The 10,706-nt window shown below is 46.0% G+C and overlaps 1 pseudogene; it reads right to left on the reverse strand.

Annotated features, from left to right (window-relative positions):
• Positions 1-1,009: 1,009 nt before the first annotated feature.
• LOC113885406 lies at positions 1,010-2,182 on the reverse strand (annotated as a pseudogene).
• Positions 2,183-10,706: the final 8,524 nt, after the last annotated feature.

Raw genomic sequence — 10,706 nt, forward strand, 5'->3', positions numbered from 1 at the left:
ATAGCATATTCAAAAGCAGAGACATTACTCTGCCAACAAAGGTTCGTCTAGTCAAGGCTATGGTTTTTCCAGTGGTCATGTATGGATGTGAGAGTTGGACTGTGAAGAAGGCTGAGCACCGAAGAATTGATGCTTTTGAACTGTGGTGTTGGAGAAGACTCTTGAGAGTCCCTTGGACTGCAAGGAGATCCAACCGTTCCATTCTGAAGGAGATCAGCCCTGGGATTTCTTTGGAAGGAATGATGCTGAAGCTGAAACTCCAGTACTTTGGCCACCTCATGCGAAGAGTTGACTCATTGGAAAAGACTCTGATGCTGGGAGGGATTGGGGGCAGGAGGAGAAGGGGACGACAGAGGATGAGATGGCTGGATGGCATCACTGACTCGATGGACGTGAGTCTGAGTGAACTCCAGGAGTTGGTGATGGACAGGGAGGCCTGGTGTGCTGCAATTCATGGGGTCGCAAAGAGTCGGACACGACTGAGCGACTGAACTGAACTGAAAGCAGTCAAATGGGCTACATTTATTTAAATTTAAAATGTCTTTCCCCATATATGGTAAATTATACTGAGTAAAAATGATACTTGATTTTTAATGTCTTGAGCTTAGCTAAGAAATTGATATCTCTTTTCTTCAACATGTGTTGAAAGGTAGAGAAAGTTCTTTAGTGGGCATTGTTAACTGAGGGCTTCCCTGGTGGCTCAGATAGTAAAGAGTCTGCCTGCAATGCAGGAGACCCAGGTTCCATCTCTGGGTTGGGAAGATCCCCTGGAGAAAGGAATGGCTACCCACTCCAGTATTCTTGCCTGGAGAATTCCACGGACAGAGGCAGACATGGCTGAGTGACTAAGACTTCTTATTTTCACATGTATGTCAGAGCTTGGCTAAACGGTTGCATTATAGATAAGCAGTACATGGTGGGTCTGTGGTGGCCTGGTGACGTTCAGGCTGCTCCAGCGGGTTTAGTACACAGGATGTGTTTCCTGGTTTATGCTAACAGCTTGCCTTCTCTAAATATTTAACATAGCCAATTCCACACCTTCCAGCTCCTGGAGAAGGGTGATATCTTTTTGAATTTTCTCCAACTTACTGTTTTTCTAGTCACATTCCAGTTGCTGCTTATTCTTTCAAGGTTCGGTTGCTTTTGGGTCTCCTTTAGGATCTCGAATTTTTCGCCTGTCTCACAGTCTCCAGATGTGAATTGAGACACAGTATTCCGTGGGGTGCTCTGGGAGTCAGGGGCAGGTGCCAAGTCTTGGTTCTAGTCACTTCCTGCTTTGCAGCTTTTTTAGTCTCATATTTCCTTTGATTTTTAAGGACTGCTCTTGGTAATGGGTTATCATTTCCTGGTTGTGGTTTCTTATTCTGGAGTAGCTTCTTTTCAGGCAGCTTGGAATTGGCGATTAGTTTATTTCTTAAAGCTGAGAAGCTATCAATCACTGCAAATTTCTGTTCCTAATTGGGTACTTCACTTCAAACTACTTGGGAAGCAATTGTTTTCACTGGAAATAGTCCATCCAGAAACAGTGCCAGGATAAGGCTGGCATATACTGAAGCATGTACCCATTATTAACACGCAGCTGGGAGCATGCAGGCCAATAAAAGTGTGCTCCCCATCTGGGCACCAAGCAAAGTACGTAGCATCAGAGGCTAGTGGCTTAGAAATAGGGTTGCATTTTAAAGTATCCCATGACTGTTTTTGTCCCTCAGATTTCTAAATCTAACCAGCATTAATATATGGCCATGAGAACTGAGTAAGCTGCATTAGGACACCAGTTCCAGAGTCAAACACTGGGTCACATTTCAAGTTGAAAATCGTCTCTTTGGCAGGCATAAATCCAGAAACAGTGTAGAACTCAGCTGACCTAGAATTCCAGATTACACCGTAACTGGGACTATGCCTTGCTAATTGAACAGATTACACCATTTTCTCCATTTGTTGTGAAGTAACACATCATTTGTTCTCTGTCGCAGAAGTTCCTGCCTTAAAAACGGTTCTGGCCATCACAGCACAGCAGTGTCTTTGTTATTCCGTAGCATCATAACCTTATCAACCTTATGGGAGTGACTGTGGGCTAACCCTACATGCGGTACACCAGAGTCGGGGTATAGACGAAATTTAACAAACACAGGCGCACCTTTATAGCCTGGAACATAGACAGTCCCCTTATGTGACAGGAATCCAAGTGATGACACGCAGTAGTCACACAATTATTATGTGCAATAGGTGCTCAGCATACATTTGGTAAATGGATTAATTGCTGTCTCTCCCCTTGCCATCAGTTCCCAACATACTCAGAAAATAGCATTTGATTAAAGAATAAATAGATGAATGAATGGTAAATACATATTTCTATTGCTTATTCTGCTGCAAATGCCCTCCAAGCATGGCAAAGCAGCCCCTAGGCATGAGAACACCTCTCTCCCAATTGTCCTCCTGGTTTTATTCTTGTGGCATTGTTGTTTATAAGCAGATTTCCTTTGATCATTTCCAGGACAAGAATGAATCATGCGTAGGTGGAAGTCCTCATAACTGTGTAACCTTGAAATATCTCCCAGCTCGGTTTTTTATAAAAAAAACTATTGCTTCCAACTTGAATCCTATTCACTAATCTTTTTTTTGGTTGCCCTGTGAGGCTTGGAGGACCTTAGTTTCCTCACCAGGGATCAAAGGATGCTCTCTGCAGTGAGAGTGCAGAGTCCTAGCCCGTGGACCACCAAGGAGTGCCCCCAACTTGACTTTTTTTTCCTAGGTGGGCAGCCTGAACGAAAGGAAGCTCTGATTTTCCTTGTCTGTGGTTTAGACTAAAACCAAAGTCAATCCCTGACCTGGTATTCCCTCTGACTAGGTCTCCTTCTCCTGTGCATTTTCTCCAGTTGGAGAACTCTGTGAATCAGTGAGTCTCAGGCCAGATCAGAGTCACCAAGCTTGCAGAATGGTCGTCTGGAGCAGACAAGAGGCAGGAGGAACGGCCTGAAGGTGAAGCAAGGGGACACGTCACAGCAGCCACCGAGACCTGCCTCCAGACTGGCCTCTGTCTTCCCTTCCAGTTCTCTTGCCTGGAGAATCCCATGGACGGAGGAGCCTGGTGGGCTACAGTCCACGGGGTTGCAAAGAGTCAGACACGACTGAGCAACTTCACTTTCACTTCCAGGGATCTTGGGCTCTAACTCTGGCCATCCTTGCCCTCCTTTGGAGAAGGCTCCTAAGACTGGCTGTAAAGGGGCACGTGTCCCTCCTTGTCTGACTCCCACCCCTCAGGTCCCAGAGACCAGTCTAAATGGGAATAAGCATGCTCCCCAACTTTCCAGAACTTCCTCTCCCCAAGCTGGGCTGGACCCTTCCATGGAAGGAGCCGTCTGGGAGCAGCACGAAGGGTGGATAGTCACAATCCAGCTGTTCTGTCCAATTACCCAAGCAAGGCTCCTATGCGGGAACCTACCCTCGCATGCCGGTCCTCCCTGTGCCTGGCTCTGAGGGGGACCCGCTCTCTCCACCAAGGGTCAGACTCCTGGTTTGTGTCCTGAAGTTTCACATGTTCATACTTTTGGCTCCTTTGGTTGCTGGTGAAAACTTGGCACACTTCATGTTTCTATTCCAATAACTTATTTGTTTTAAAATTTGGAATGTCTGAAAAACCAAGAGTGTTAAAGTCTGTGTGTGTGCGTGAGTGTGTTTGATAGAGCATATGGGAAAATCCCTTCCCCCTGGCTATTTATAACCCTTCCCAGGCACTGAAAGCACAATGGCCATAACTCTCATCCATTCAAAAAAAGTGCCGAGCGCAGCAATTCCTTATTTTATATACCTCCTTGCTCTTAAGTGCTCACTGTTTGGATTTCTGATCTGATAACTTTATTTAAAAATTGAGTTTTACTGATGAGTCCCAGGAATGAAATATGCAGTGTGGGGAATATAATTAATAATAATGTAATATCTTTGTATGATGACAGAGGTGATCAAAAGGTACAAACTTCTAGTTATAAGATAAATAAATATTAGGGATGTAATATACACTATGATTAATATAATTAATACTGCCATATGTTTTATATGAAAGTTATTAGAGCATTTTGTAAGAGTGCTCATCACAAGGAAAATATTATTTTTTTTCTTTTCCTGTTCTTTGTGTCTGTAAGAGATGAAGAATGTTCACTAAATGTATTGTGGTACTCATTTCATGAGATATGGAAGTCAAATCATTATGCTGTACACCTTAAACCTTTGTGGTGCTATATGTTAATTATATCTCAATAAAACTGGAGGAAAACATTTTAAAAATACTTTAAAAATCGGGTTTTACTGGAACTTTGCACTCATTTGAACTCTTTCTTCTGGCCAAGGGCTTCATTTCTGTGGCTGCCCCTCTCACTCCATGAAGCTGGGCCAGTATGGCCTCTCCCAGTGATACTACAGGGTCTGGTTAGGGACTTCAACCATCACATGATAAGAAGACCCTAATACCACAGAAGAAATGTCATGTGGATCTGGCAAAGTCCTGCACCTTCTGGCCCCTGGCTGGCCCTTTCGCTTCCTCCCCTGCGACTTTGCAGAAACCTGGCACCTGGAAGGGGCTCTGTAAATGCTTATTAAACAAATCTTCCCACCGCCCTCTGCTCTTTCCACTTATGTTCCTAAGATTCTCTGGCTACATCACGCCCTTCCCTGGGTCTGTCTTTGAACAAGCTCTTCTGCCTTCCCTTGATGATTTGAGAATCCACATTTTCCAGTTTCATGTTTTCCAGTTGGGCTCATGTGTTTATCTTGGAAGTGGAGAAATTAAGGCAATGTCTGCAAAGCAGTTGGAAGATGGAAAGTGATTCCGTAAATGGCCCTGACACATAAAGGAAGTTTTGGATGATAGGAAGCTGATGGCATTGGAGCCAGCGATTTCCAGATTTTCAGGATCTCAGAGGGAAGGGACAGGCTGCCGCAGACAGCCTGCAATCCACTCAACGTGCAGAAAGCTGGGTCGGAGGGAAGGACTTTGGGGACCCTGCTAATGGCCTGCTGAGCTTCATCTTGCTCAGCCTGTGTGTGGATGAGGAAGATGTGTCTGCAAGCTCTGAACCCCTGTGAGCAGGGGCACAGGGAACCTTGGCTGACTCTGGCCTACACCATAAACCAGGAAACACCAACCCGATGACTCAGCCCTGCAGTGAACTCCTAATTCACTTGGCAGATGAGGCAGGATGAGTTAATCTACATCTATGCAGAGGGAGGATGAGCAAAATCTACTAAGTGAAAAAAACGAGTCGAAAACTTATAAGTGCATACAAACAGTGCGTGCACGCACACGCTCGGCGTCCCTGGTGGCTCAGTGGTAAAGGATCCGCCTGCTAATGCAGGAGACTTGGGTTCAATCCCTGGGCTGGGAAGATCCCCTGGGAAGGAAATGGCAAGGCTCTCCAGTATCCTTGCCTGGAGATTCCATGGGCAGAGAAGCCTGGCAGTGTTTCAGCTCACAGGGTCACAAAAGGGTTGGACAATGAGTTAGAGACTGAACAAGAGCGATACAAACTCTCATACAAACTCTCACACACATCCCTCACAGAATAATCGCCACCGCACTGACACAGGACGCAGGGCTTTAGCAGGACGTGTCCTTATGGGCGCTGCCTGTGTTCTTGTTCTACGTGATGGTCGGTTCTTGATTCCTGGGGGGCCGGCTGGCTCTGATGGCCCTGGTGGGCTATGGTTCCAGGAGACTGACCCCAGTCCTCTGCCAGCACATCCCTTGTCCTCATTTCACTCCCAGGTTGGTTCCGTTTCTGCTCTGCAGCTGTCTGCTCGCTGAGTTGACTATGGCCTCTCAAAAGAATTAGCAGAGTCTTTGTGGGGTATTTGCACTTCCTTGAGCTTTATCATGCTGAGTTGCTCAGTTGTGTCTGACTCTTTGCAACCCCATGGACTGTACTTGGCCAGGTTTCTCTATCCATGGGGTTGGTTTGATGTAAAAATGTTCGATTGACAATTGATTTTTAAGTAAATTATTAATTGTGTCAATATAAGCCTCTGGGTTTTTTTTTTTCTCATTTCTTAAGGGCCTGTAGAAAGACAATTGGATTTTCTTTTACTGTTAAAAAGGATGGATCTCAGCCCCTTCATCTCTGACTTTTTTCTTTTGGCTTCTGCATAACCCCAGCACACTCTGCTCCAGGGCTGGGGAGGCAGTCTCACCTGCCTGGCTCTGGGCCACCGGGAATACCAGGCTCTGAGGATTCAGCCAGAGGTCCCCAGTTACCCCCAGGGAGACCAGCACCCAGCCAGCCTTTTGCCTGACTTGGCTGTAGCCTAGCCTGCCTTCAAGGTATTAGAGAGTGCAGCATGAATGCCCCAGTTGTGGGAAAATAAAATACATCCTTTGTCAGGGACAATTGTCAGGGGAAATTCAAGTTCAGTGTAAGTAGCCCCAACAGAGACATGTGCTCAGCTGTCCCTGGAGCATCCCTCCCACCCCAAGGGCCTGTGGGACAACTGCAGGTGTCATCTCACAGGAACGACAGGGTACATGGACAATGGGAAAGTGATTCTGCTCCGTTTTCTATGAAGAAGTGAGCACCACCCGAATTTCCGATATCCTAAGATCGTCACCGTTAATGCTCTAGAACCAAACTTTCTTGTATATTTTTAATCACATATATTATATACATACACACAGGGATGGGCTTCCCAGGTACCTCGGCGGTGAAGAACCTGCTTGCAATGCAGGACTTGTGGAGACTTGGGTTCGATCCCTGGGTCAGGAAGATCCCCAGGTGGAGGAAATGACTACCCACTCCAGTATTCTTGCCCAGAAAATCCCACGGGGGTCTCAGAAGAGTCAGATATGACTGAGTGACTAAATGAGAACAACAAGTACACACAGGTATATATAGTTCATAGGATAGTTGCAGATTTAATTGCATCCTGGACACTTTGGATATTAGGTTATGAGATGCTGGATAGTCCCTGAATCTTGCATTTTTGCAGGGCAACTCTGACTCCATCCCAGACACGAATGTGAAGGCTGTCTCATTACTGCCAGGTGGGCATTAAAGTCCAGGCTGCACTGACTCTGGGGCGTGGGAAGAGCTCAGTGTTGCTCAGTGAGGAGGAACTTCCACGATCCCTCCGTAGTTTGCCTTGCTCCCATCTCGAGGAGGACTGGCGGGCTTGTGCGGGTGCCTTATCACGCCCTAGTGAGAGTGGACGTGTCTGCCTGTCCAGTGGTCAGGGAGGGGGGCTGTGGTTGTTTCTGTGCTGTCTGGCTGGAGTAGAATGGATATTGCCAAATCTTTTCAGTCTTGTGAGGCTACCCTAATTCTGCTTCTTCACTTGTTTAAAAAAAGTCTTTTCTTGGTGAGCCCTTGTTTTCTGTACCTGGTGGCTTTTTCAGGTAGCTGTCTTCTCTGGCACCTAGTCTAGAATACATGAATTCAAAAGAAAATCCAAGGAACTCACCACCACATCCTGGCTTGGGTTCTGAGGTCCCTGGTCAGTCTGCCTTTTCCTCTCTACTTTTCAGCAGGAGGAATAAGAAGTATATTTCCTCCATCATTGTGGAGGTTGTGGTCCTCCATAATTTTGCTTTTGATGTCAGTTTTTGTTTTCTAGATGGTTTGATGCACAATTTTAATCTTATGCTATCTGGATATCTTTACATTTGGATAAGGAAATTCAGCCCATATGCACTGACTTCAAATGTAGATACTGAGCAATTAATTTCTTCCATTTTGCTTACCACCTTTGTAATAAAAATCACTTGGTCTAGATTTTTTTCTTCCTTAGTTTGTTGATCTAGTCAGGTACAATTTTATTTCCCTTCCCAGTGCTCTGGTTTGTCTAATGTGGATATTCTATTCTGCATTACCATTGCACTCAAGTGGCTTCTCATTTTAAGGTTCCCGCAGCTAATAAGTGCAGAGTTCTTTCTATTGTTCCTCTGAGTATTTTGAGGTCCTGGGGCAGATTTCATCTAGGAACACAGAAGCTGTGTTTTCTCAATCGGCTCCTTGGAGCAGGCCCCATTATTATGCCTCTCTGAAAGGACATTGGAAAACTAGGTTGTGGAGGCCAGACGCCGAGGAGGTGGCCATGTTGACTCTAGGGATATCTGAATATAGCTCTCTCCTCTGGGTAGGATGATAATCCCTATCATTTAAGGGAATGGCAGCACTGAAACCTCACACCATCATCATTTGCTTTTGCTTCATATTAAGTGAATAGCCCAACAGGAGCCTGCAGAGTCCACTTGGGACAGGGAACAGAATTTCAAAGAAGGTCCTCCTGCTTCAAGCTGCTTCTTTTTAAAAGGTGACATGAGGGCCTGACCTAGAATCTCAGAGAATCTCAAATGTCTGTCTTTGGGGGCCTGGCCTTCTTTATCCATCATAATGGTTTGGGGAATGGAGATGGAGTGTCTAGGCCAGAGCCACCTGGGCAGATAGAATTTGGGGTTAATTGTTTCCACCTGGTACTTATCCGTCATTCTTGTCTTCTAAAGGGCCCCGGTATTTAGGCCACAGTTTGGTGAAGAAGAGCAAAGACTTGTGGCACCTCTTTATTTTCTTCTGAAGCAGCACGACCTCCTGAAAGGCTATGCCTCTCGAGTCCAATATTCACTCAAGTTAGGTCAAGATTCTATAAAGGGTTGAGTATTAGCTGGGCGTGTACCCCTCTTACTCTGAACACTTGCTTAGGCCTTCCGTGCCCCAGTGGCCCACTTGATAAGTTGGTGTCAGCAATCCAAGATTAGAAAATCACATAGAACATATTCTAGCCTCAACAAAGGGTTCTTGATATCAGTCTTGCTGGTCTGACATGGTGATCATTTCTCTGTTGTATGCTAATACCAAGAGAATGGTATCAAAACATGCTTTCATGCAACAAATCTTCTTGGAGTCCATTTTCCAAATAGAAGTATTTCATTTATACATATTGAATTCAGTTCCTGAAGAATTTTAGAACCTTTTAGTGTTTTATGGTACTGGCCCTCTAATTTGACAGTAGGAAAATCTCAGACCCAGGGCACAGATGTGACTGGCCCAGGAAGTCACTAGCCTTTTGGTGCTACCTGGATGATCACAGAGCTGTGAGTGGGACACCCATATGGAAGGATAGAAATCAGGTAAGCTTCACATGAGAAAAATGCCCTTTTCCCTGATTCTTCTCTGAGCTGTCTCATGCTAGGATTTGTCCTTGACCAGAACTTTATCCTTTGAGCCACTGTATGTGTCCCCATTCAGTGGTTAAGCACACTGTGTGGAAAATTTACTTATTTATTATTTATTTCTCTCCACCTCTTCGGTCCACCTGTCCCCCACTTCCCACACACCTATGTATATATAGTCTAGTTCAGAAATACTGCCGTGAACAGCACAGACCAGACTCCTCTCCTCAGACTCCTCTCCTCATGAAGCCTTATGTTCCCACCTGGGGACACACGGTACAAAGGAATAAACGGGGAAAATGTAGTCATGGAATTCAAGGCAAAACTGGGCAAAGACGAACAAACCTGGAGCGCCGTCCTCGGCACAAGCGCCAAGGTGCCCGCATCCCTTGTCCACAGCGCCAGCCTGCTGGTCCAATCAGACTGCAGAGGAGGTCTGGAAACACACATTCCCTGGTGCTCAGAGACAGGAAATGTGGAGAACCTGTGACATGACTCCGTTGAAGGGCTTAGTGAAACACAGCAAGTGCAGATGAGGGAGAGCCACGCTGCTCTCTCAGAAAAGTATGTTCTCCAGGGGCTTGCCTGGTGGTCCAGTGGTTAGGGATCCACTCGCCAGTGCAGGGGACTCGGGTTCTATCCCTGATCTGGGAAGATCCCGCATGCCGCAGAGCGACTAAGCCCTTGCGCCACAATTACCGAGCCAGTGCTGCAGAGCCAGAGAGCCGCACCACAGAGCCCACGCGCTGCAACGGCGGAAGCGCATGCCTGGAGCCTGGGCTCCGCGAGAGAAGCCACCGCCGTGAGATGCCGCAGGAAGAGCGTCCTCTGAGTGCCGCCGCTAGAAGCCCATGCACAGCAACCATGACCCCTCAGGGCCAAAAATAAATAAAGAAAGAAAAAACCCAGGATGCTCTCCAGGCCTTTCTGTCTCCTCATCAGTAACGGCAGACGGCAGATGGCAAGTGAAAGCCGCATGGATCTAAGAGTCTCTGCTGGGGGAGAGCTGCCTGGAGATGTTCAGCATATATTAGACTTTTAAGTAAGAAATAAAGCTCAGTTGTGTCGAGATGGTGAAATTTCAACATTTACTTAGTGTGTATTTTGCACAGCTTACTGTATACTAGTGCATCACCACATTTATTTCATAGCTGAGTTCGTTTTAAATTTCTTTATTTGAAAATAAAGCTTCAGTGGACATGTTAAAGCACGTATCTTTGTTTGTATCTCTAAGATCCTTGAACATATTCTGATTTTTGGAAAATGTGCACCAATATATCTCCCGCACCCCCAGCACACACAAAGTAGTGTAAGAGAGTATTTATTAGAACATGGCCTTACGAAAACTCATTATTAAAACTTTGTTAATTTTATAGTTAATAGCACCTCACTGTTTTAACTTGCATGGTTTTGATTTCTGCATGGGGGAGAGCTGAACAGATCCTTTCCTAAGGCTGTCTCTGGGAAAGAGGGTGCGTACTACTGGATGGGTGGAGGTGCCCGAAGAGCATCCACTGTCCTGGCGTTCTTGCATCTTCGGTATCCATGACCTGGG

Source organism: Bos indicus x Bos taurus, chromosome 28, assembly GCF_003369695.1.
Source record: "Bos indicus x Bos taurus breed Angus x Brahman F1 hybrid chromosome 28, Bos_hybrid_MaternalHap_v2.0, whole genome shotgun sequence".
Taxonomy (NCBI): domain Eukaryota; kingdom Metazoa; phylum Chordata; class Mammalia; order Artiodactyla; family Bovidae; genus Bos; species Bos indicus x Bos taurus.